The following is a 22,301-nucleotide window of genomic DNA, read 5'->3' on the forward strand; positions in this document are numbered from 1 at the left end:
GAACTCAGGCTTCCTTGATGAAAAAGCCGATGGTCTTCCCTGTGGATATTTAGAAAGTATATGTGTATAGAGATGCTTCAGATTTCAGGGACCTAAAAACCTGGAACAGAGACAAATGTAAATTTGGGCAGATGGAGAGGCAGGCAGTGAGGCTACCTTGAGAGGAAACTGGAAGGAGCTGGTGAAACAAAAGCCTCTTTCTCAAAGGCCCTCTCCGGGGGATTGGGCAGGAGAGGAGGGGGCTGACGAGCAGAGCCATCATCCTGCCAGGGCTGAGCTGAGGGCTGGATCTAAACAAACAGAAACGGATCCAGCTTGGCCGCCAACTTGCTGTGTGATCCTAGGCAAGTCACACACACATATACATACTCAGTTCTGTTTCTTCAACTCAAGAATGAGATGGTTATTCTGACTACTGTTGAGATCACCACTTATAAGAGACTAATAATAATCATTCTTCACAAGCTCTAGACTCCTGACCAGTCCCTACTCCTACAACCCCAAAAGGTGGCCTCTTAACACTAGCTCCAATACCACAATAGGGCTGGGAAGCCCTGCTTTTGGGCCCTGGTTATATAGTCATGTCACTTCCCCTCAACAGGCCTTGGCATTCTCATCTGTAAAACGGGCACGTATCTTTGCCTGATCACTTACAAAAGATCCAAGGACCTACCTCAAAGACAAGAAATCCCCTGACGGCAATCCTCACCCCAGTCCTCATCCTGAATCCACAGCCAAGCTCTTTTAACCTCTCCTTTCCCACTGGCCTATGTCCCCTTTGGACAAATAGAACAAGAGAATTCAAGCTGATGGATACAACAGCAGTAGCAACGACCCCCCCACACACACACACACAACTACTAGTAGTAGTAGCAACCACCACCACTGCCAATATCAGACTACTGACACATGCCAGGCACTGTGCTAAGTGCTGCATTTGGGTTCTATCTCACGTAATCCCCTCAATCAGTGAGGAAAATCTCACTACTAATCTAAATTGACAGATTTAAGACTAAAGTTCAGCAAAGTGAAGTGACTTGACTACCAAGGTCACACACAGAGCAAGTGAGTGGCGTGGCCACCCAGACGCAGGCTTTTCATTTGACCTCAAAAGTCTTCATCTTATCCTTGAGGTGGTAGGGTTATCCAGGGTAACATTCCACCACAGAGCATGGCCCAGATCTAGGCGGTGGGGGAAGGTGGGCAGTGAAGAATATCTAATCTCCAATTGCCACACACAGCCACCCCAAATAATTAGTCTTTATAGTCTTGTATTATTATTTAAATATGCCCAATTCAACACTCTGGCTAGAGCAAACATAATGCAAGTCATATATGTAATTTGAAATTTTCAGTAGTGGGGCACCTGAGTGGCTCAGTTGGTTAAGCATTCGACTATTGATTTTGGCTCAGGTCATGATCTCGGGGGTTGTGGGATCAAGTCCCACAGTTGGCTCCATGCTGGGTGTGGAGCCTGCTTGAGATTCTCTCTCTCCTTCACTCTCCTTCTCTCTTTAAAAAAAAAAAAAGGAATAAAAGTTTTAGTAGCTACATTTTAGAAAGTACAAAGGAATGGATAAAATTAAATTTTAAAAAAGACTGTATTTATTTTATTTTTTTGACAGAGAGAGCCAGCATACAGCACAGGCAAGTGCAAGGGGGGCAGGGAGCAGAGAGGGAGGGAGAGAGACAAGCAGATCCTGCATTGAGCACAGAGCCTATGCAGGGCTTGACCTTAGGACCCTGAGATCATGACCTGAGCCAAAATCAAGAGTCAGACACTCAACTGGTTGAGCCACCCAGGCACCTCTGAAATTAATTTTAAAAGTATATTTACTTAACTCAATATATTCAACATGTAATCAATATACAAAATATTAAGATATTTTACATTCTTTTTTTTTCCATACTAAGTCAGGCCCAAATCTGGTATGTTACATTTAGAGCACCTCCCAATTCTGACGATAAATTTTTAGTGGATATTTAGATCCTTTTAGCCCTTACAACTTGAAAGTATATTCATGAATCTAATAATCTAATCTATGTAGAAGTTTGTGGGGGGGGGGTTAAGATTTTTTTTTTATTTATTCATGAGAGGCACAGAGAGAGAGGCAGAGACATAGGCAGAGGGAGAGGCAGGCTCCTTGCAGGGAGCCCAATGCAGAACTTGATCCCAGGACCCCAGGATCATGACCTGAGCCAAAGGCAGATGCTCAACCACTGAGCCACCCAAGTGCCCCTATGTAGAATTTTTTGATAACCAAATGCAATATTCTTTTTAAGTTTTAAATGAATTCAAATAAGATTAAAAATTCAGTTCCTCAGAGCACTAGCCATATTTCTTTTCTTTCTTTTTTTTTTTTTACTAGCCATATTTCAAATGCTCAATAGCCACACGTGGCTAAGTAGCTACCGTATGTCCTGTACTTCTAGACTATCAAGTCCTAGAAGGCAGGGCCAGTGGCCTCCATGGCCCAGGCAAGAGCTAGGCCTCCCAAAGTACAATGAAGTCTGTAAAGAATGGTATCTACTCATTCAGTGAATCCCTACTGAGCCTGATATTAATATCTACCTCTGGTTCCTGTTACATTCACAGTGATGGTGACAAAGGCACGGAGAGTACCCACTGTTCAGAGAATGAGTGTGGTTTAGAGAGGTGGGCTGCCTGCCAAGGTCACCCAGCTTTGACCCCAGGCTTGTCTGACTTGGAAGCCTGAGCTCTGTCCCTAAAGCTTGACAGGAGTTGGGTCTCCGGCTCAGTCTTCCAGAGAAAGAAATACGCCTTTGCTACTATTCTCCCAAACTCCTCCTTCCCTAGTCTAGCAGCAGCAGGAGAGCAGGAGAAAGGCATGGCAGGGACTGTATAGTAGTGGTCTCATGTACAGCACTTAGGGCACTTGTGACACTATCCCCACCCCCATCCCCCAACACACACACACACAAGGCAAGAGGCAAAACCAGCAGGGTTCACTGACTGCCTGCACTCTGTGTGGGTCCCCAGGGCCAGAAGGCATGCCCAGTCGGGCACCTCCACCTAGAGCACTCACTCAGAGGTGCTTGGACTAGGGCCAGAGCCATTACCCACCTCCCAGGGCCACCTCTGCTGGAGTCAAGGGAAGGGGTCCAAGAGGCAGCTGGCCCCCTGGAAGGAGGGGAGGAGCAAGCCCTGGAGGCAGATTCCAGGGCTGGGAAAAGGTGGCAGGTACAGGCCAGAAAATCCAAGTTGGCTTCGCCCCTCTCCTGGGAAGCAGAGCCAGCACTCAGACCCCTCCCACCAGCCCCACAGGGTGAAACTCTCACCAACTATTATGTTTAACAATTAACTTTGATTCTTTTCCATTTCACCTGGAGGCAGATCCAGCAAAAAGCCCCATGTGGGATGTTAGTGGATGTAGAAGGTGAAAGAAGAGGAAGGAGCAGGTGTGAAGGGAGAAGGGGGTGATAAGTGAACCCCCTCACTTCCTCCTTCCCATCCCATCCTACTAATGTGGGACAGCCTTCACGCTAAGGCATAAATCCCATAAGGTCAGGAGCAGTGACCTGGCACGTAGTAGGTACTCAATAAATATTTTTAATTAACAAACAAGGGGGCAGAGTGAACTAGAATAAAACAGGTCAGATAGATGGGCAGACTGATGGCGGGGGGGGGGTGGTCCAGGAGACAAAAGGAGGCTGGCACCTCCCTGACCCCTTAGACTCCAGGCCCTCCCTGAGACCTGGACTGAGGACCAGGACCACAGCCACCTAGGGCATGCCAGGGGCGTGGCTTTGAAGGAATTTCCCCTTTCCCAGGCTCTGCTTTTCCTAGCGGTGACCTTTGGAGCCTTCACCTCTTACCCTATAAAATGAAGGTGTTATTGCTATGGTACATGCAGGGCTATACAGGGCCAGGCCCACAGATGCTGGGATGCTCTCTGTCTCTTGCTGCTTGGCAACAGCCTCCTCTTCTTAGGCCACCCCCTGAATTCCCCTACCCCCCAATATTCCCCTGACTCCCACCTCTGTGGTCCTTTTTCCTTTCCGGGAAGGAAAGCCCAGAATAATGATGGCTCCAGCCCACTCACGTCCCACTCACCTGGGATCACACACATACACCCTGGCAACAGATTGCAACCAATATGCCATTTGCTTGTCATTTACACCCCTCCACAGGTTCCTTGGCCCACTCCTTACCTCTTCCTCCCAAATGAATGCAGGCCCAGGTCCATAACTCACCTGGGTCTAGTGCTGAACTCACCGTGGCCAGTTCACTCAGTGTTCTTGGGTGGGGGCTCCCCCTTCTGGGCCTTTGCTTCCCATCTTTGTAATGTGAGGAATGAGGAGGGTGGATCAAGAGATTGCTTCTCCTGCTGGCCAGCTCTGATAGTTAGAGATCCTAACATTTCTGGGATCATTTTGCACTTTACCTTCAGACAAACTAGAGTTCAGATCTCCACCTCGGCCAGGTAAACATGCAGCCCTGTTATTATGGGACAGACTCCAATGCAGGCCTACAGAGGCTAGGGACTACAGCCCACCTCTGACCATTCTTAGCTCAAGTCCAGGTAGAGGGACAAAGCCCCCCCCCCAATTCCCACTCACTGGTCCCCAGTACCTCCACTGTAAAGCCCTACCCTTCCGGTCTTCTCTCTCTGGTTCTCCATAGTGGCACCATGAGCTGTCAATCCCTCAAATTCTTCTTGACAAAACAAAGCTTAATGCTGCCCCTGCAGGGGGGGGAGGGCGACCCCAAGCCCCTTCTGTGTGGAGATTCCAGAGCTGCCCCTGCTCTTTCACTCTGCTCTTTCCTCTGTCTTTCTGGCAACTCCTTAAGTACGCCCCCTACTTTCCCATCTCCAGCCTGGAGCTCCCCTCCTTTACCTCCATAGGGAACATCTGTCTACACTGATGATGGAGTCTACACTCATCTCTCCCTCCTCAGCTCGCTCTGCCATGTTTCTGCCAGATGCTACTCCTTGTAGGAGAGTCTTACTGCCCCTACTTAACCCTAGAACCCTGGAGACGAAGGGACTCTTTCTTTTTTTTAAGATTTTATTTATTTATTCATGAGAGACAGAGAGAGACAGAGACAGAGACACAGGCAGAAGGAGATACAGGTTCCATGCAGGGAGCCCAACATGGGACTCGATCTCCGGGTCTCCAGGATCAGGCCCTGGGCTGAAGGCGGCGCTAAACCACTGAACCACCCGGGCCACCCCCAAAGGACTCTTACAATGATTTTTCTCTGTCTCTCACTCTCTCCCCCCAGCACAATGCTCAAACCATAATAGGTGTCTGCTGAAACAACAATGATAATAACCATTAACCGAAAAATAATGAATTCTAATTGTATATTGACCATTTAGTCTTTACAATGCTCAGATCTCAGCATTTTACACATAGCATTTCAGTTAATACCCCCAAGCCCCCAAGAGACTTGTTATCCCTAGCCCTTTGGTTTAAGCTGAGGAAACTGAGGCTCAGAGAGGTGAATTAACTTACCCAAGATCACACAGCCAAGACATGGCAGAGTCAAGACTAGAATTTAACTTTTTACCCTTTGCTTTACTTGGCCTCCCTCCAATCCACAAAGAAAGGAGGGGATATGTGTAAAGTCATGGCCTACCAGTGATGGGGTCCTGGGGGCTCCAGAGAACCCAGCCCAAGGCCAGAGGCAGATTCTGCAAATAAAACTCAATATCCTTCTTTTGAGCACCTGCTCTGTGCAAACTCCTGTTCTTGGTGCTGGGGGGCAAAGAATGATACATGAAACATCCTAGTGCTCACAGTCCTGCAAGAGAGACAAGCCATGTCCCAAGATAAAGCTAAGATCAGCAGAACTCCTCCAGGAGGGGAATAGATAAGGTGCTAAGGGAATGCAGAGGAAAGACAGATTTTCATTATGGGGGTGGGGATGGGAGGGTCCACACAACTTTGTGGGACAGAGGTTGGCATCTGAGCTGAGCCTTGAAAATGCAGACAGGATTTCAACAGTGACTAGAGAAAGGGGGGTGGCATTCCTGGCAGGGAAGAACCCAGGGACCTGGGGCAGAGATACAGGTAAGTACTGAGCACGTCCCAGGAGCCTCAGGAAACATATTGTCCAAATCCCTGTCCTTGGCACTGGCCCCCAGTGTCCAGCCCTGAAGAGAGACTACCTCGAGTACCCCTAGACTCACAGGCACCTGGACCACTTACTGTGAATGGGCACGGAAAGACAGAAATCGCTGGGCACCTGGGCATGTGGTTGGACGGGCGGGACTTAAGGGGCGAGAATCCAGGCTCTGTATGGCATCTCTGAAGATGGGAGATGCTAAAGGGAGAGGCAATCCCTTCAGAGGGGGGGAAGCAAAAGGGTGATGAATGTGAATTGGGCAACAGGAAACCTGGCTTCTAGAGCCACAGATCAAAGCTACCAGCAACTATCGTGTCTAACTCCCCATTTAACAGCTGGGAAAACTAAGGCCCAAACAGGGGAAAGAACTGACCCACAGTCCCTCAGCAACTTCACTTAAAGCCAGTAATGCGCTGAGAGGCAGGAGAGATCTGCCTTTACCTCCTGACTCTGTCCTGAGCTCCCCAGGGACCCTTCCCCAGTCATTGGCCTACCACTCTACAAAACCACCCTGAAGATGACGCATGCTCAAAGACATAGATGGTGCCTATGGAGCCTTTCCCACAATCAAGGCACACTCTCAAAATTGTACACGGCGCTTCACAAGTTCATAAACATTTGAGACCAACATTCTCCAAGGGCCATCTGAAAACCTAAGGGTCACGGTCACCTGAACAAGGAATCTGTTAAAACAGGCTGATTCCAAGGCCCCACCATGGATCCCACCCTTCCAGGAAGCAACTGAGTTTGGATCTCTGGGCAAATTTTAGAAGAGAACTTTTTTTTAGCAAGCTCCTTTAGGTTACTCTTGGGGGAGCAAATTTTGAGAAACCCTGTCTTAGGCAACTTACAGAGGCAGGGGTAGAGGTAGGGTGCTAAACTACTCTCCTTTTAGCTGTTTCACATATTGAACTTCTGTTTCTTGGACTATGAAGAGAGAGCTCTGTGGCTTGAAGGTTTAAAGCCACTGTTCATTAATCAAAGTTCCTTCTGGTTGAGATACCTGCTCAAACTGACCATGGTCATGAGCATGGTCCTGGTGAGGGTGGGTAGAGGCCCAGCAAGCTGACTGTAGCTGCTCAGATTTGGAAGTGACACTCAGATCCAGCAGCCCTACCTTCAAGGGCATCTGCATTCCAGAGCTGAACTTGGGGTGAGAGGTTATCAACCCCAGCCTGGAGGCACCTTTCCTCTCTCTGGACTGTCTTGCTCTGGCTCTTAGACAGCTCTGGCTTCCTTGTTTTCCTTTCTAGTGTAAGGGCCCTCCTAAACCTGACTTTCCTGGCTCCAGTCTCTGCTTCCCTCCCCTCCACATCACAGAGCCAGATAGAGGATCTCCAAGCCCCCAAGTGCCCTTCCTGGGAGACAAAGCTATTGTTCTTTGCAGATGATAAGCTTATTTAACTAGAAGACTCAGGATAATCAATGAAAAACTAAGGTGACCAATCTAGGGAAAAAGCCAAGTACCTCGAGACCTGCCCTGTTACCTGCCCCTGATGCATGTCTCTCCCACAGGTGGACACTGCCTAGGACAGGATGGGCTCAGAGCCCTGGCCACCCCAGGGCTGACACTGTAGGAAGGTCAGTTCCTGAGGGAAGTGACAGCACAGGCTGGGAGGTAGGAGAGACCTGAACGGGAGACTGCTCTCTGAGCTAAGAATTTGTTCTCTGAATTGGAGCAAGTGCACATCCCTCTGTGAACCTCTAAGCACTCTAGAATGTCCCAACCAGGACAGGATAGGAACGATTCAAGAGTACCCACGGGCTTTGGATAGATTTAGATTTAAATCCCAGCTGTGCCATTTGTTGGCTGAGGGCTGGGTAGGCCTTGGGCAAGTTATTTAGCCTCCTTTAATAAAATGGAAGTCTAATCTCCGCCTCGCTGGGTGGTTGCAAGGATTAAGAGACATAAGGCCTGTAACACGCTTAGCACAGGGCCTGGCACATGGTAAGCCAATAACGTAAGTGGCTTTTTGCCAGTCACCAGAGTGAGCTTCTGCCGAGGAAGACTCTAGGCCTGCTAATTCACAAGTGGTCCCAAGCAACCCCAGAACCACCTACTTGAACTGGGTCTGGAAGCTTTATCTTTAGACCTCTAATCTGGAGAGAAGATGGGGAGGAGGGTGGGGGGGGCAGGACAAGGGAGTGAGAGAAAACAAGAGGAAGGAGGGAGGTAAGAAAAATCAAGGGGTAAAGAAGGGCTGGGCTCCCCCAGCTTGGGGAAAATGAAGATGACTTCAGGGCAATTGCCAAGACAGGATAAGCCTTCTCTCCTTTCCAGAGCCTTCCCTACACCAGCCAAGGCAAGGCTTACATGTAGTGACACAGCCTACTGAGAAGCACAACCCTGGCTGTCAATAGGGACATTGAAGCCTTGGGTTACCTCCAGGCTCTGGCTCCCCACATTGCTGCCACCCGCCTGCCTGTGGTGGCCTCCTCCCGTTGGAGCAAGCAGAGATGGCCAGAGCCAGACTGAGAACAAACAACCTGCCCATTCAGCCACAGAGGCACCGCCTGTTCACTCAGGACTCAGGGAGGCCCCTGCTCTGGATTCGACCCTGACTCAGTAGGACTCTCCCCACTGGCTCCCTGGCTCCCAGCTCTGCACAGTGCCCTCTCCAGGCCTCTACCTGTACACCATCCTGCTCCTGGGGCCCACCCTGCAAGTAGGGGGGAAAGCGCTGTTCAGACGGCAAATGGGAGCCACAGACAAGGTGTTCCAATTGCCGCTGACCAGCTGTGTGACCTTCGGGGTGTCACTTTCAGAGCGTGTTTCCCTTCTCTGGCTAACAGAGAGCAAGGACCATTGCTAAGGTTCTCCTAACTGACAGCAGAGCAGCTATACTCCCAAGCACACAGGGGCACGGAGGACTTGCCTCCAGAGAGGAGCGGGCTGGGCTGGGCCGTGCTGAGAATGCAGTGGACGTGGCAATGGCCAAGGGTTATTATGCTGATGATGATTATAACTGAAAATCGCAGCAACAAACCCTTAAGCAATTTACAAAGAGCTCTCTCGTTATCCCCTGGGATTCACAATCTGGTGAAGTAACGAGAGCTGGATGATGCTAATTCACACTGGGCAGATGAGGAAGTGAAGCAAGATCTGAGGGATGCATCCCAGCTACTAAGTGTGCAGGGCAGGGGGCGCCAGAGAGGAAGTGATCATTATGGGGTGCTGACAGTGTGCCACCTCACCAGGCTTACTCACACCTGCTATCCAGACCAGGTCTGACCACCACGGCATGACATTGCAGGGGCTACTGTCCCCATTTCACAGAAGAAACTGAGGCTGAGCACAAGTAACTGACTTCCTCTTAGCTCGTGCTGCTCCATTGCAAAGCCTAGATTTGCAGCTAGGCTTGTGGGACTCTAGAATTTGCACTCTTTTCCATCTTCCTGTATGCACTGGGTTGAAAAGTGTCCCCCCAAATTCATGTCTACCCAGAACCTCAGAATGTGACCTTATTTGGAAAAAGCCTTTGCAGATGTAATTAGCTAAAATAAAATGAAGTCATACTGGATTAGGGTGGATCCTAAATCCAATATGACTGGTGTCCTTATAAAAAGAAGAGATGATACAAAGACACACAGGGAGAAAAGGGAGAAAAGCATGCGACGAGGCAGAGGCTGCTGCAGACCAAGGAATACCAAGGATTGCGGGCAACCACGAGAAGCTACGAGAGAGGCATGGGACAGACTTCCCCACAGAACCCTCAGAAGGAACCAACCTTACTGACACCTTGATTCCTCACTTCTGTCTCCAAACTGTGGGAGAATAAATGTCTGCTTTTTAAAGCCACCCAGATTGCAGTACTCCATTAAGCAGCCCTAGGAAATTAATACACTGTGAATCCTCTGAGCAGCAGACCTGGGACTCTTATTTTCAGATTCCCATCACCAGGCAGCTTTGGAGGCCTGTGAGAGGTCACTCTTGTCTATCCTTCATCTCCCTGACCAAGCTGGCCTCCAGTCCACCACCTGTGCTTCTTCTCCTTCTAGGTTTCTATCCCCCTCTGAGCCTAATCTCCAGGTCAACAGTCCCTCCTCCACTACCCAGGCCACCCTCTGTCACCACCTGGAGAGAGCTGTGTTTTTGAAATGCAAATCTGATTCTTCCAAGCTAGCTTAATCCTCTTCCCTAGCTCCCCAACACCTGTAGAACTCCAGCTCATCAGCCTGGGCCAGATATGGCCCCAAAGTTCTTCTCCGGCCTTACTTCTTCACCGTTCAATCACCCCGCCTGTCCCCACAACTCACCAACTTCTGCTCCAACCAAGAGAAGTATTTGGAGTTCCCCTAACAAGCCCTGGTGCCTTTGCACATGCTGCTCTAACTACTCGGAAGATAAATCCAGCCCAACACATCTCTCTTCTTTGTAAAGGCTTTTCCTTCCTGAACAACCTCACTCTGTTACCTTGCATATTGTACGTCCTTTCATGTTGGCCCCTACACTCAGCCTGTGAACACTGCTGGATTCGTTTCCATTTCTGGACGCTTAGGGCCCAGCACAAAGGCATTCAAGAATGTTGAAGTAGCCGTAATAGTAACAAATGCTAACACTTAGCAAATGTTTACTATGGTGCTCAGCACCAAGTGAATCATTCCATGTATGTTCCTCATTTCATTTCCAAAACAATCCTATGGAACACGTACTATTATTGGTCCTGTCTCACAGGTGAAGAAATGAACAGATGAAGTCCCTTGCCCAAGTCCACCCAACTAGCATGTGGCAGAACCCGAATGACTCCAGAGCCAATGCTTGTAACCAGAATTAGGTACACCATCCATCCTAAAACCCTCATTTTATGGAAGAGGAAACAAGCAAAAAAGGGAAAGTGACTTACCCACAAACAAGGCATGGACCCAGATCTTTAGATTTCTTATTCAACATCCTCCCTTTTCTCATTCCATAGCAGGATCCTATTCCAAGAGGACACAGACAACTTGCTGGGCTGTGTCTCCTGGAAAGCTTTCTACTGCTCCCCTAGAGCAGAGCCCAGTACCAGCCCAGGCACAGAGTCGTGGTTCATCCATGGCCAGTAGATATAGCAGTAAAAACGACAGACAAATCTACTTCTAAAAATCTGAGGCCTGCTTAGATACTACAATGTCAGAGCTTGAGAGGACACTTTGGGTATCATTTAGTACCATCTCCCATTATATAAAGTCATCCACTTCAACAAATTTATTGAACACCAATCATAAGTCAGGCACTGTGTGGGATCACTAGGAAAGGTGATAAGCAAGTTCCTGCCCAGATGGTGTTTGCACTTCAGTGAGGGGAGACAGGCAGACATTTAACAAGTTCATGTATAACTGCAAATTCTTGTGTACTATGGACTACAGGGAGTTCAAGAATGTATAACAAGAAAAACAGACTTATTCAAGGGAGTTGGCAAAGGTGCCCCTGAGAAAGTCACTCTTGAGCTGAAATCTGAAGAGTAGGAGTTAAACAAGCTAAGAAGCGAGGGAAAGTGTGTTAGACAGGGAACAGCATATGCAAAATCCCAGAGGCTAGAAAGCTCATGGTGCCTGGATGATCTAAAAGAAGGACAGAAAAAAAATAAGAATAAAAAATAAAAGAAGGCCAGAGTAGCTCGTTTCCAAAGAAGTGGGCAGGGACTTGATCTTGCCAGTTTAATAGGACAAGAAAAGGAGTGGAGAACTGAGCAGAGCAGGGAAACCCCTTGCTCAGAACCCACCAAGAGCAGGCACTGTCAATGAGTTATTACATTATTCAGTGAAGAGCACTCCATCCAAGATGACAGGAAAGACCTAAGACTTGAAACCAGAACCTGCACCTGCCAGGCTAGGGCTGCGAGGCTACTGTAGTATGTGCAACAGTGGGCAAGGGATGCTTTTCTGGGGTTTCAACCTATAGAAGGTTCCAGTTTCCTGTCTGCACCTCTCTTGAGCTCAAGGGCAAGAGAATCACGTGTGTTTGTGAAACCATAGACTGCTGGGCTCCACCCCCAGAGTTATTATTGATTCAGTAGGTCTGACGGGAGCCCCCAAAATTTGCATTTCTAACAAGACCACAGGTGACCATGCTGCTGCTGGTGGGGTGACTATACTCTGAGAACTACTGCTCTAGATTCAAGTATATGGGGACAAAGGGACATGGTGAGTGGGGATGATGGCCAGGATCCTTGAGGGTTAGAAAGGTAGATTCCTAAATCTGGGTCACAGTGAGATAAATGCCAGGACTCTGAGAAACCAAAGGGGCCCCAGAATTTCACCTACTAGCTGCTCAGCCAGGGAAACTGAAGCTTAGGGGGTTCAGACTCTTCCATAAGAGAAGAGTGATACAAATGTGCCAGGCAAACAGACAAACACAAAAGGGTTGAACCAAAGTCCAAAGGAGACCCCTGGACCAGACTCCAGGGCTCCTGAGCTCCAGGCCTGAGTCTTTCTTGTTCTGAGAAAGGGATTCAGGGAAGGGGACAGCAAGCTTTGCTTTCCACAGCTTCTGATGCCAGAAACATTTTAAGAATTGCAGAAATCTGCTCTTGGCCCCCAATCCTATCACCCATCCACCCTCCTTCCTTTTACATTCCCAGCTCCCTCTCTTTACACTCCAAATTCTGTGCACTTGATCCTGGCAAGCAGAGCAGCAGAGGGGGAGGTGAAGTAATAGGAAGAACTGGAAGTGGAGGAAGAATTCTTGTACTCAGATGTCCTTCTTCCAGAACAATTCCTTCCTCCTATAAGAGTCTCGGTTCCTCTCTGTCCTTATATCCAGTCTACCCCTAATCCACGCACATTTTAGTACCAGCAACCGAAACCCACAAAACCAGAGGCTAAATTTCCAAACCACCTTTTCACCCAGTTTCTCTATATTAGAGTGGCTCTGAACAAAATTTTTCTACCCAATCCTAGTTGGCAGCAAATTGCCATTTCTCTTGCAAACCCATATGCATAGACTCACTAATACACAAACAGCTGTATGTTCATAAAAACAAATATACCGGAACTTAGAAAAGCACATACACAAATACATCAAGACACATTATTCATTGTTCACTGATAAAACATACCTCTGCACCCAAATGCACAAGAAAAACACAGAGACACACATGCAGACAGACCACAAATCTAGAAATGCATGCATAGACCAGTACACGAGGAAAGGGGTACAGACACACCCAGAGACCTCTCAGAGGAGAGGTCTCCTGAGCAGCAGGGGTATTCCTGCATGGGCTCTGGCCCTTTAAGAGAGTGGTTCTCCCTCCTTTCGGGGCACCCAAGGTGCGTCTCTACCCTCGAGGGCTGGAGAGGGTGACGGTGGGAGTGCGGCTGACCTGGCCAGGCCCAGTCGGGCTCTAGGCGGCTGTCAGCGCGCCGAGACAGGAAATGGATCCCTGAGCCACCAGGGTCACCAGCCTGGGGGCCGCTGTTGTCGCCACTTCCCTCCCCCGCACAGACACACAGACACACACACACACACACACACACACACACACACACACACACACACACGGGCTTCAGGCAGGACACGCCCTCCGCGCTCCAGCTCCGCCTGGTGCGCCAGCTCCGCCGACAGCCCAGCTCCCTGTGGCCCCTGGGGTGTGGCCGCCCACCTGCCAGCAGAGAGTCTCCGCCGGCGAGGACACTCCCGCCGCCGCCGCCCCCGCCGCCCGCCGCCCCGCCAGGTGCCCCGCTCCCGGGGACTACAGCGCCTCGGCCGCCGCCCCCACCCCTTCGTCTCGGCAGTGCGCAGACAAAGCGGTGCACACGCACACGGGGGCTACGCGGGTGCACACCCGCCCTCACACGCGCAGACACGGGGAGTCACATCGGCGCTCACACGGCCACACACACACACACCCCGCCACAGCTCCAGCCACAGGCGAAGCCTCTGGCACACACCCTCATCCAGATGTACGCACACTCAGCTACATACTCGGACACACCCTCCAATAGACACATTCACGCACAGACACACGCAGGCACACACACCCTCACCCAGATACACACACACCACCCAGCCCAGACGCACGGAGACCTACAAAGCACACCCCCACAGACACAGATGCACACCCAGCGCACACTCGCGCGCGCACACACACCAACCACAGGCACACGCGCGCTCACACCCAACACCCGAGATGTGGATCCCGCCATCCTACCGGCGCCAGTACTGAGACCCGCGAACCGAGGCCCCGCTCCCGGCTGGGCGGCCTCCCGCCCCGCTGGCGTCCAGCCCCCGAGCCGGCCCGCCGGCCGGTCAGTGCTCAAGGACCGGGGGCCGAGCCCGGAGCCCTCGGCGATCGCCTCGTAGACACACGCGGGAGCACGGCGGGCTCCCCGGGGCCCCGAGCAGGGCGGCGCGGGAGGCTAACCTGGCGGCGGCAGCGCGGCTTCCGGGCGCTCTGTCCTCAGTCCGAGAGTCCGGCGGCCGCCCGGGCGGGCTCCGAGGCGCACTCGAGCTGCGCACAAATGCCCCGCTCGCTCGCTCGCTCCCTCTCCCCTCCCACGGCGCCCAGCCCCCTCCCCGCCCGCCCCCCACCCTGGGCTCCCCCCTCCGCCCCGCCCCGGCCGGCTGCCCCCGAGGAGGCGGCGGCGATCCCGGCCGCCCCAGCAGCAGCCTGCGAGCTAGAGGCAGCGGCGCCGAGCCGCGAGCAGCCGGGGGAGCGCGGGAGCCGCGGGAGCCGCGGGAGCCGCCGGAGCCGCCGGAGCCGCCAGGGCCGGGGCCGCGCGTCGGGAGGAGCCGCGCCGGCCCCCAGGGAGGGGAGGGGAGGGGAGGGGAGGAGGGGGCTGAGCCCCGCGAGCCCTCCTGGCGCCCGCCGCCCGCTTCCCCACGTGGGCCCCGCGCCTGGCGCCTACCTGAGCCTCCTCCTAGCTCAGAGGCCGGGGCAGAGCGGCGGGGCGAGGGACAGGAGACCCCCTCCCCACCCCCCGGCCTCCTCGCCTTCCCGGCCCCAGCCCGGTGGGCTCGGGCCCCGCCCCCGCCTCCTCCCGGGCCCCCGCCGGCGCAGACCTGGGTTTTCCCTGGCTAAGGCGCCTCGGCTCTCGGCCCGGTGCCCCGGGCTAACCCCGCGGCCCGGCGCCCAGCTCGCCCGCCCCCTCTACCTCCGGCCGGGACCTGGCCGCCGCCCACCCACCTCCCCGCCGCCCTCCCATTGTTCCCGCAGCCAGAGCCTGCGGAAGACCGCGCAGCGCCCCTTCCAGCCCTCTTCCAGGTGGCAGTACCTCTGGGCTCTCCAAACGCCCTCCGAGGGGTGGCCCCTGGCTCTGGGATCCCGACACCCACCCCCCCACACACACACAGGCGCAGGCACGATCCTAGTAAAGAGTTCTTCTAAATTGGGGTTATAACCACCGGCCCTTATAGGCGCTCCTTCAGGTCCTACTTTGAGTATAGACTGAGGCTTGCGCAGGGAGGAATTAACCCAAGTTCAGCAAGCCCGAGATGGCAGCGAGGAGAATACGGGGGTACCGATTAGGTGTCTCCATTCCATAGATGAAGAAACTGAGGGCACCTGGGTCAGCGCCAGGCCCTTCAGAAGTGCAAGGAATAATGAGCCTGCTTTCCTTTGTTAGATACTAAATGAAGCTGAGCCAGGAGTAAGAAGCAAGTGTCATGCACTTTGGAAGGGTTTACCAGAAGTCAGAAAGGAAGGTAAAGACCTATCAAGTGCCAGGCTTTCACTCACTTTGTCTGGCTTAGCCCTGACCATAGCTCTCTGTGGCAGCTCTGATTTGTCCCCAGTTTGCAGATGGGAAGCCTGTCCTAGTCTCTCTACCAGGCAGCACAGAGTCAGGATAAAGCCCAACCATTATTCAAGTCCTTCCCTGCTGTCATTGCCTCCAGTATAGGAAATGAAGTGCCAAATGGGCAGCTAAGAACTTAAGAAATCAAGGATAGGAGGCTTAGTTTGCACTTTGAAGGACATCCACAAACTAAGAAAAAGCAGAACTGAGAGAGCCAAGGTCCCTGAGCAAGACTGAGCACTGCCTTTTTCCAGAAGGAAAAAGTTATAACTAATAATAAGAACTAATGATAACATGCTTGGAGCACTTAACTGTATTCCAGGCACTGTTCTAAGTGCCTTACTTGTACTAACTCATTTAATCCCACAATAACACGGTGTGAAAGGGATTATTTTACCCCTACTCTATACATTAGGGAAGCAAAACACAAAGACATTACATAGCTTATAAAGTGGCAGAGCCAGGATTCAAATCCAGGAAGCTGATTGCCAAGCCTGCATTTTTAACTACTGTACACCAGACGGAAGCAGCCCTGCATGTGAGATGAAGACACTGGAACTACCAGAGCACCCACCACAGCAGGATCCTATTCAACTTGTCATCCTGTCTCCCTGTGTGTACTCAGTGTGCCACACACAGCGCCTGGTCTGTAGGCCTAATTTGTTAAACTCCTGCATGACTGCCACATGGGGCTAGAGTGCCAACTGCCACGTGCAGGGTTCAGTTGCAGCCCTCTCTGCTCTGCTGGGCATCTTTATCAGTGGTTTTAGATGAAGCCGAGGAAGGCATGAAACACTAATCAAATCTACTGCTGTCATGAAGCTGGAAGGGACAGCAAACCCTCTGTAAAGCGAAATTAGTTTCCAAAAGATCTCAGCAGCCTCGGGGCTGAACTAGAACTGACAAGATGAGGGACCACACAGAATAAATATAAATTCCTGCCCTTTGGTTCAAACCAGAGCAGTCCCATAGAACTTTCTGTGGTGATGGAAATGTCCTAAACCTGCGTTGTCCTTTTTTTTTTTTTCTTTAAGTTGGTTCCATGCCCAGCATGGAGCCCAACACAGGGCTTGAACTCATCACCCTGAGATCAAGACATGAGCTGAGATCAGGAGTCACATGCTTAACTAACTGAACCACCCAGGTGCCCCTGCATTGTCTGATATGATAGCCACTAGCCACTTGTGGCTATAGAGCACTTGAAATATGGCTAGTGCAAACGAGAGCCTGAAATTTTAATTTCATTTAATTTTAAGTGCTTAAAATTTAAATAGCCACATGGGGCTAGTGACTGCTGTATTGGACAGTACGGTTCCAAATGATCAGGTGCCAAAAATACAAAATAGAATCTAGATTAGGAAGAGTTTCAGTGAAAATGACTTAAAGGTTTGAGTTGACCTCAAGTTCAACAGTGCAATATGCCTGTAAAAAAGAAAGGAAGGGAGGGAGTGAAGAAAGGAGGAAAGGGAGAAAGGAAGGAAGAGGGGGGAAGTGAACATGATTACTGTATCAACAGAAACCAGAGGTCAGACCAGCCTGGTGCTGCCCTGGGTGGATCACATCTGGGCCACCGGGCCCAGCTCTGGGGCCCACATTCTGAGGATAACACTGTCACACGACAGTGTGTCTAGAGGAGGAGACCACAACGCTGAGGACCTGAATGCCATTGTGTGATGAATGATTTAAACAGCCTGGAGTAGGGAAACCACAGGGTGGTTGGAGTGGCTATCTCCACACCTCTGAAGGTCTGTCACACAGAAAGGGGATTTATTTCCTCATTATTCAGGTCTAATACACAAAACAAAAAATTCTGCAAAGCCCTAGGCCACACCATCTGAGGGAAGGATCCATGTCTAATTTATCTTCGTGTTCCCCTGGGCACCCAGTCCACCCAGGACCTGTCCCATATTAAACACTAACTACAAACTTGCTGACCAAATGGATATGAAAGAAAGCCACTCAGCTCCAGCGGGTGGACATTGGGGTGGACAATTTCAGCTCACTATAAGGAACTCACCAATAGTCAGAGCTATCCAACCTTTGGAGGGAATAGGCTCCCTGCCAATAAGCATATTCAAAGAGATTGGGTCTTCACATACGATGGCCATGAGACACGTGAAAAAATGCTCAAGAGGGCACCTGGGTGGCTCAGTTGCTTAAGCGTCTCCTCCCTTCTGCTCAGGTAATGATCTCAGGGTTCTGGGATCAAGTCCCACATCAGGCTCTCTGCTCAGCAGGGAAGTCTGCTTCACCCTCTCCCTCTGCCCCTCGCCCCTGCTCTTGGTTGCTCTCTTTCTCTCAAATAAATAAATAAATAAATAAATAAATAAATCTTAAAAAAAAAGAAAAGATGCTCAACATCACTCATCATCAGGGAAATGCAAATCAAAACTACAATGAGCTATCACCCACACCTGTCAGGATGGCTAAAATTAACAACACAGGAAGTAACAGGCATTGGCGAGGATGTGGAGAAAGGGGAACCTTCTTATGCTGTGAGTGGGAATGCAAACTGGTGCAGCCACTGTGGAAAACAGTATGGGGGTTCCTCAAAAAGTTAAAAATAGAACTATCCTACAATCCAGCAATCACACTACTAGGTATTTACCCAAAAGATACAAAAATACTAATTCACAGGAATACATGCACCTCAATGTTTATAGCAGCACTATGTACAATAGCTAAATTATGGAAAAAGCCTAAATGTCCATCAACCGATGAGTGCATAAAGATATGTGGTATATATAATGGAATATTACTCAGCTATCAAAAAGAACGAAATCTTGCCTTTTCCAATGATGTGGATGGAGCTAGAATATATTATACTGAGCAAAATTAGTCCAAGAATGAAAAATACCATATGATTTCACTCATAGGCAGAATTTAAGAAATGAAATAAATGAATAAAGGGAAAAAAGAAGCAAAACAAGAAACAGACTCTTAACAATAGAGAACTGATCATTACCAGAGGGGAGATGGAGGGGGATGGGTGAAATAGATGATGGAGATTAAGGAGCGCACTTGTTGTGATGAGCACTGGGTGTTGTATAGAAGTGTTGAATTACTATATTGTACACCTGAAACTAATATTGCACTGTAGGTTAACCAGCAGGAATTTTTTTTAAAGATTTTATTTATTTATTCATGAAAGACACACAGAGAGAGGCAGAGCCAGAGGAAGAAGCAGGTTCCTGGCAAGGAGCCTGATGTGGGACTTGATCCCTGGACTGGGATCACGCCTTGAGCTGAAGGTAGGTGTTCAACCACTGAGCCACCCAGGCATCCCAACCAACAGGAATTTAAATAAACACTTTAAAAAAAATACTCAACACATAAGTAGCAAAGCTAGTCCTCACTATCAACCTAATCAGCAAAATTTGATTTACTTTCTGCCAGGGGAGACTGGGTCCTCATTTGGAGGCTGAGCTAGAAACCAAGAGACACTTCAAGTTGAAAAATGGACAAGTTCTGTTAGGAGGGAAAAGACAAGACCAATGTTGTGCTTCCAGACAACTTCAATCCTATATGTTCAGAACAAATCCTGTATGTTCAGAAGGAAGCAGAGGCCAGGAGGACCATTTAGGAACCATTGCAGTGGTCCAGGAGATAAAGTAGATAAGGGGACAGTGAGAATGAAAAACTAAGGACAGGTGTGTCATGAAAGAAGTGCTGACACAGTACTGGGAGTCAGGCGCCACAGGCTCTAATCCTGCCTCTGCTTTCAACATATCGTGCACTCTGGGGGTAAATCCCTCCCCTTCTACAGATTTTAATTTTCCCATCTCTGAAGGGCAGAATAATCCCCAAGTTCCTTCTAACTCTGGATTCTTTTGAGGGGAGCAAGATTATGAAGGATAACTAAGATAATGTATTAACCTTTACAAGCTTCGAAGTAACAATATCATTGGTCTCATTACTATCGTTATTATTATTATAAAGGCAGCCTCCCCAGGACAGGGTGAAGAGATTAGTAGCAGAGGACAAGAAGTCAATGGACTGCATCTGTAGGTGGGGGAGTAGGGGGCAGGGCCTCTGATCTTTGGGGAGGGCCAGCTGACTACTCTACCCCTCCCCCAAGTCCTGTGAAGACAAACAGTGTTCCGTGTGTTGTCACCTCACGAATTGTTTCCTCATTCCTTTGAGCCACACTCTGTACTTGGCTAAAGGAAGCAATCAGTTCTAGGAAAAATCAGACTCTGTCTCCTACCTTTTAATGTTCACAAATGACACCTGGTGTGGTCTTTTCCTTACATAACAAGTATTATCATCTCATATGAAAACAACTAATATTACTGGGCACTATATGCCAAGCACATTACATAAGTTTCTCACCCTGGGAGGAAGCTATAATTATTGTGCCCATTTTATAGACAGGGATACCAAGGCTCGTGGAGATACACAATTTTCCCACAGTTGCACAGCTTATGAGGGGGGATTCTAATACAAGTCTGTATGCATTCAAGGCTGCAATCGTAAAGGCCTCCAGCATTTTACTATGTTATCTTGCAACAATTTAGGGAGGAAGCCAAGGTCAGCACGGCCTCCAAATTTATAGCAGGGGCAACTGAAGTTCAGAGAGGTTAAGTTAAATCACTCTGACAAGTTAGTAAAGTCTTTCAATGTGCAGTTCAGCATTCTTTCTGGTTCCTCGTTCCTCTCCTCTGACCCAGCAGTGCTTTCCTCCTTCTTCTGTACCTTCCAAGGCCTCCCAGCATTCCTAGGTCTCATGGGTAGGGACTTGCCCAGCTCACTTAAGAGAAGGACTTTTACTTGTCCTTTTCCCAGGGTAGGGAAAGGGAAAGATTTCTGAAAGGCAAAAGTTAATTCCCACCTCCTCCCCACCCCACCCCACCAGCACACACACCCCAACCCAGGGCCCCGAGGTGACGGGGTGAAGGCTTACAGGGTGAGTCACGCAGAGCTGAACTGCCAGTCACCGGAGCACCAGGTGCTAAGCTTAGTGCAGAGAGGTGGAAAAGTAGGCCAAGTGCTCTCATCCCCAGGAGCACCGCCCATTTCTAGCCTGTGCCCCCATCTTGTCTCATCCCCAAATGCTGCAAACATTTAGGAAACACTGTGTAAGGCCTGAGGGGGAGGGGGTGGCAAAGGGACACATGAAAATACAAGTGCATCCCCACCCTTCAGAGGGGATAAGAGTGTGAGTACAAAGTAATCTATGCTTACAAAGAGTAATGGGGGGCACATGGTGATTCATTCCGAGGAGAGAAACTCACAAAGAGGTTGAGATTAGAGTGGAGCCTTAAAGAGTGAGGTGAACATGCAGAAGTGACAGAGGGGCACTCCAGGCAACAGGAATACACATTGCAGAAGCCCTAAAGCTTAAATACATTTGGACTCCATCAAGCAGGCAACAGGAAGCCACGGAGTACACTATGACTTTGGAGAAAGACGGTCTGAGTTTGAATCCTACTTCTGCCCCTTCTCAGCTCTTTGACCTTGGACAAGTTACTTGATACCTTTGGTAGAGATATCATTGTTCCCATTGTTTGCTTTCCTCCTTCCAGAAAGATTATACATTCTAGCCAGTGGCCATGTGACTTGAGTACTCCCTCCAAGGAAGGAGTACACTCCCACATGAGGCTTGACCACAGGACCTACTTTGGACAATGAAATGTGGGCAGATGAGATTATACGCCAGTTCTAAGCAGAAACGTGAAGAGCCACTGCATGTTGCAGTTTAAAAGCATACTGTTTTATCTCTGCCATTGGAATGGCATGTCCTGGGTAGGGTCTGCACTCTCTGCCTAAATCCTAAAGTGAAAAATACACACAGAGCAGAGCTCCAACCACCTCACAGCCACACCACAGCTACTGATGTTTTAATGTGAGAGAGGAAACTTTGTAGATGTAAAATAGTGAGATTTGGGGGGCTTTTCGTTACTACGGCATCATGTGGCAAATGCTGTCTAGTATGTTCCCTATGGTGTGGGTGATTTTAGTAGTACCTAACTCATGGACAATTGTGAGGATTAAATAAGATTGCCTCATGAAAAATGTATAACCATTTCATCAAGGACTTAGAATGACATTACAAAATGATCACTCTGCCCACACATATAGAAAAAATTGATACAGGACAGAAATGACATTTACAAACGAATAGCAAAGGATGTTGTGATGGGTTGAAAATGGTCTTCCCTCACCACACACACACACACACACACACACACACACACACAGAATTCATGCCCACCCAGAACCTCAGAATATGACCTTTTTTGGATATAGGGTTTTTGCAGATGTGATTAGTTAGGACCTCAAGATTAATTCATTCTGGATTTAGAATGGGCCCCAAATCCAATGACTGGTGTCTTAATAAGAAGAAAAAGTATACAGACACCCAGAGAAGGTGGCAATCTGCAGGTGGAGGCAGGGACTAGAGCAATATGTCTAGAAGCCAAAGAACCTCCAAGGATGGCAGGTAACCAGCAGAAGCTAGGAGAAAAGCATGGGGTGTTACCTCCCCTAGAGC

General features: G+C 49.7%; 1 protein-coding gene across 3 annotated transcripts in view; it reads right to left on the bottom strand.

The window, feature by feature from the left end:
* EPB41L1 (erythrocyte membrane protein band 4.1 like 1) overlaps positions 1 to 14,545 on the bottom strand; it is a 124,071-nt gene extending 109,526 nt beyond the window's left edge. The window contains exons 1-2 of one of the 3 annotated variants that reach the window (XM_055300674.1): positions 14,437 to 14,534; positions 4,238 to 4,299 (exon numbers count right to left, since the gene is read on the bottom strand). The gene's annotated coding sequence lies outside the window, so the exon portion shown is untranslated. Of the gene's footprint in view, positions 1 to 4,215; positions 4,300 to 14,436 lie in introns of all 3 variants that reach the window. The other 2 variants (XM_055300679.1, XM_055300687.1) reach the window with 2 other exon arrangements.
* Between the last annotated feature and the right edge of the window lie 7,756 nt (positions 14,546 to 22,301).

The sequence above is a fragment of the Nyctereutes procyonoides genome, unplaced genomic scaffold (assembly GCF_905146905.1).
Source record: "Nyctereutes procyonoides isolate TBG_1078 unplaced genomic scaffold, NYPRO_anot_genome, whole genome shotgun sequence".
Taxonomy (NCBI): domain Eukaryota; kingdom Metazoa; phylum Chordata; class Mammalia; order Carnivora; family Canidae; genus Nyctereutes; species Nyctereutes procyonoides.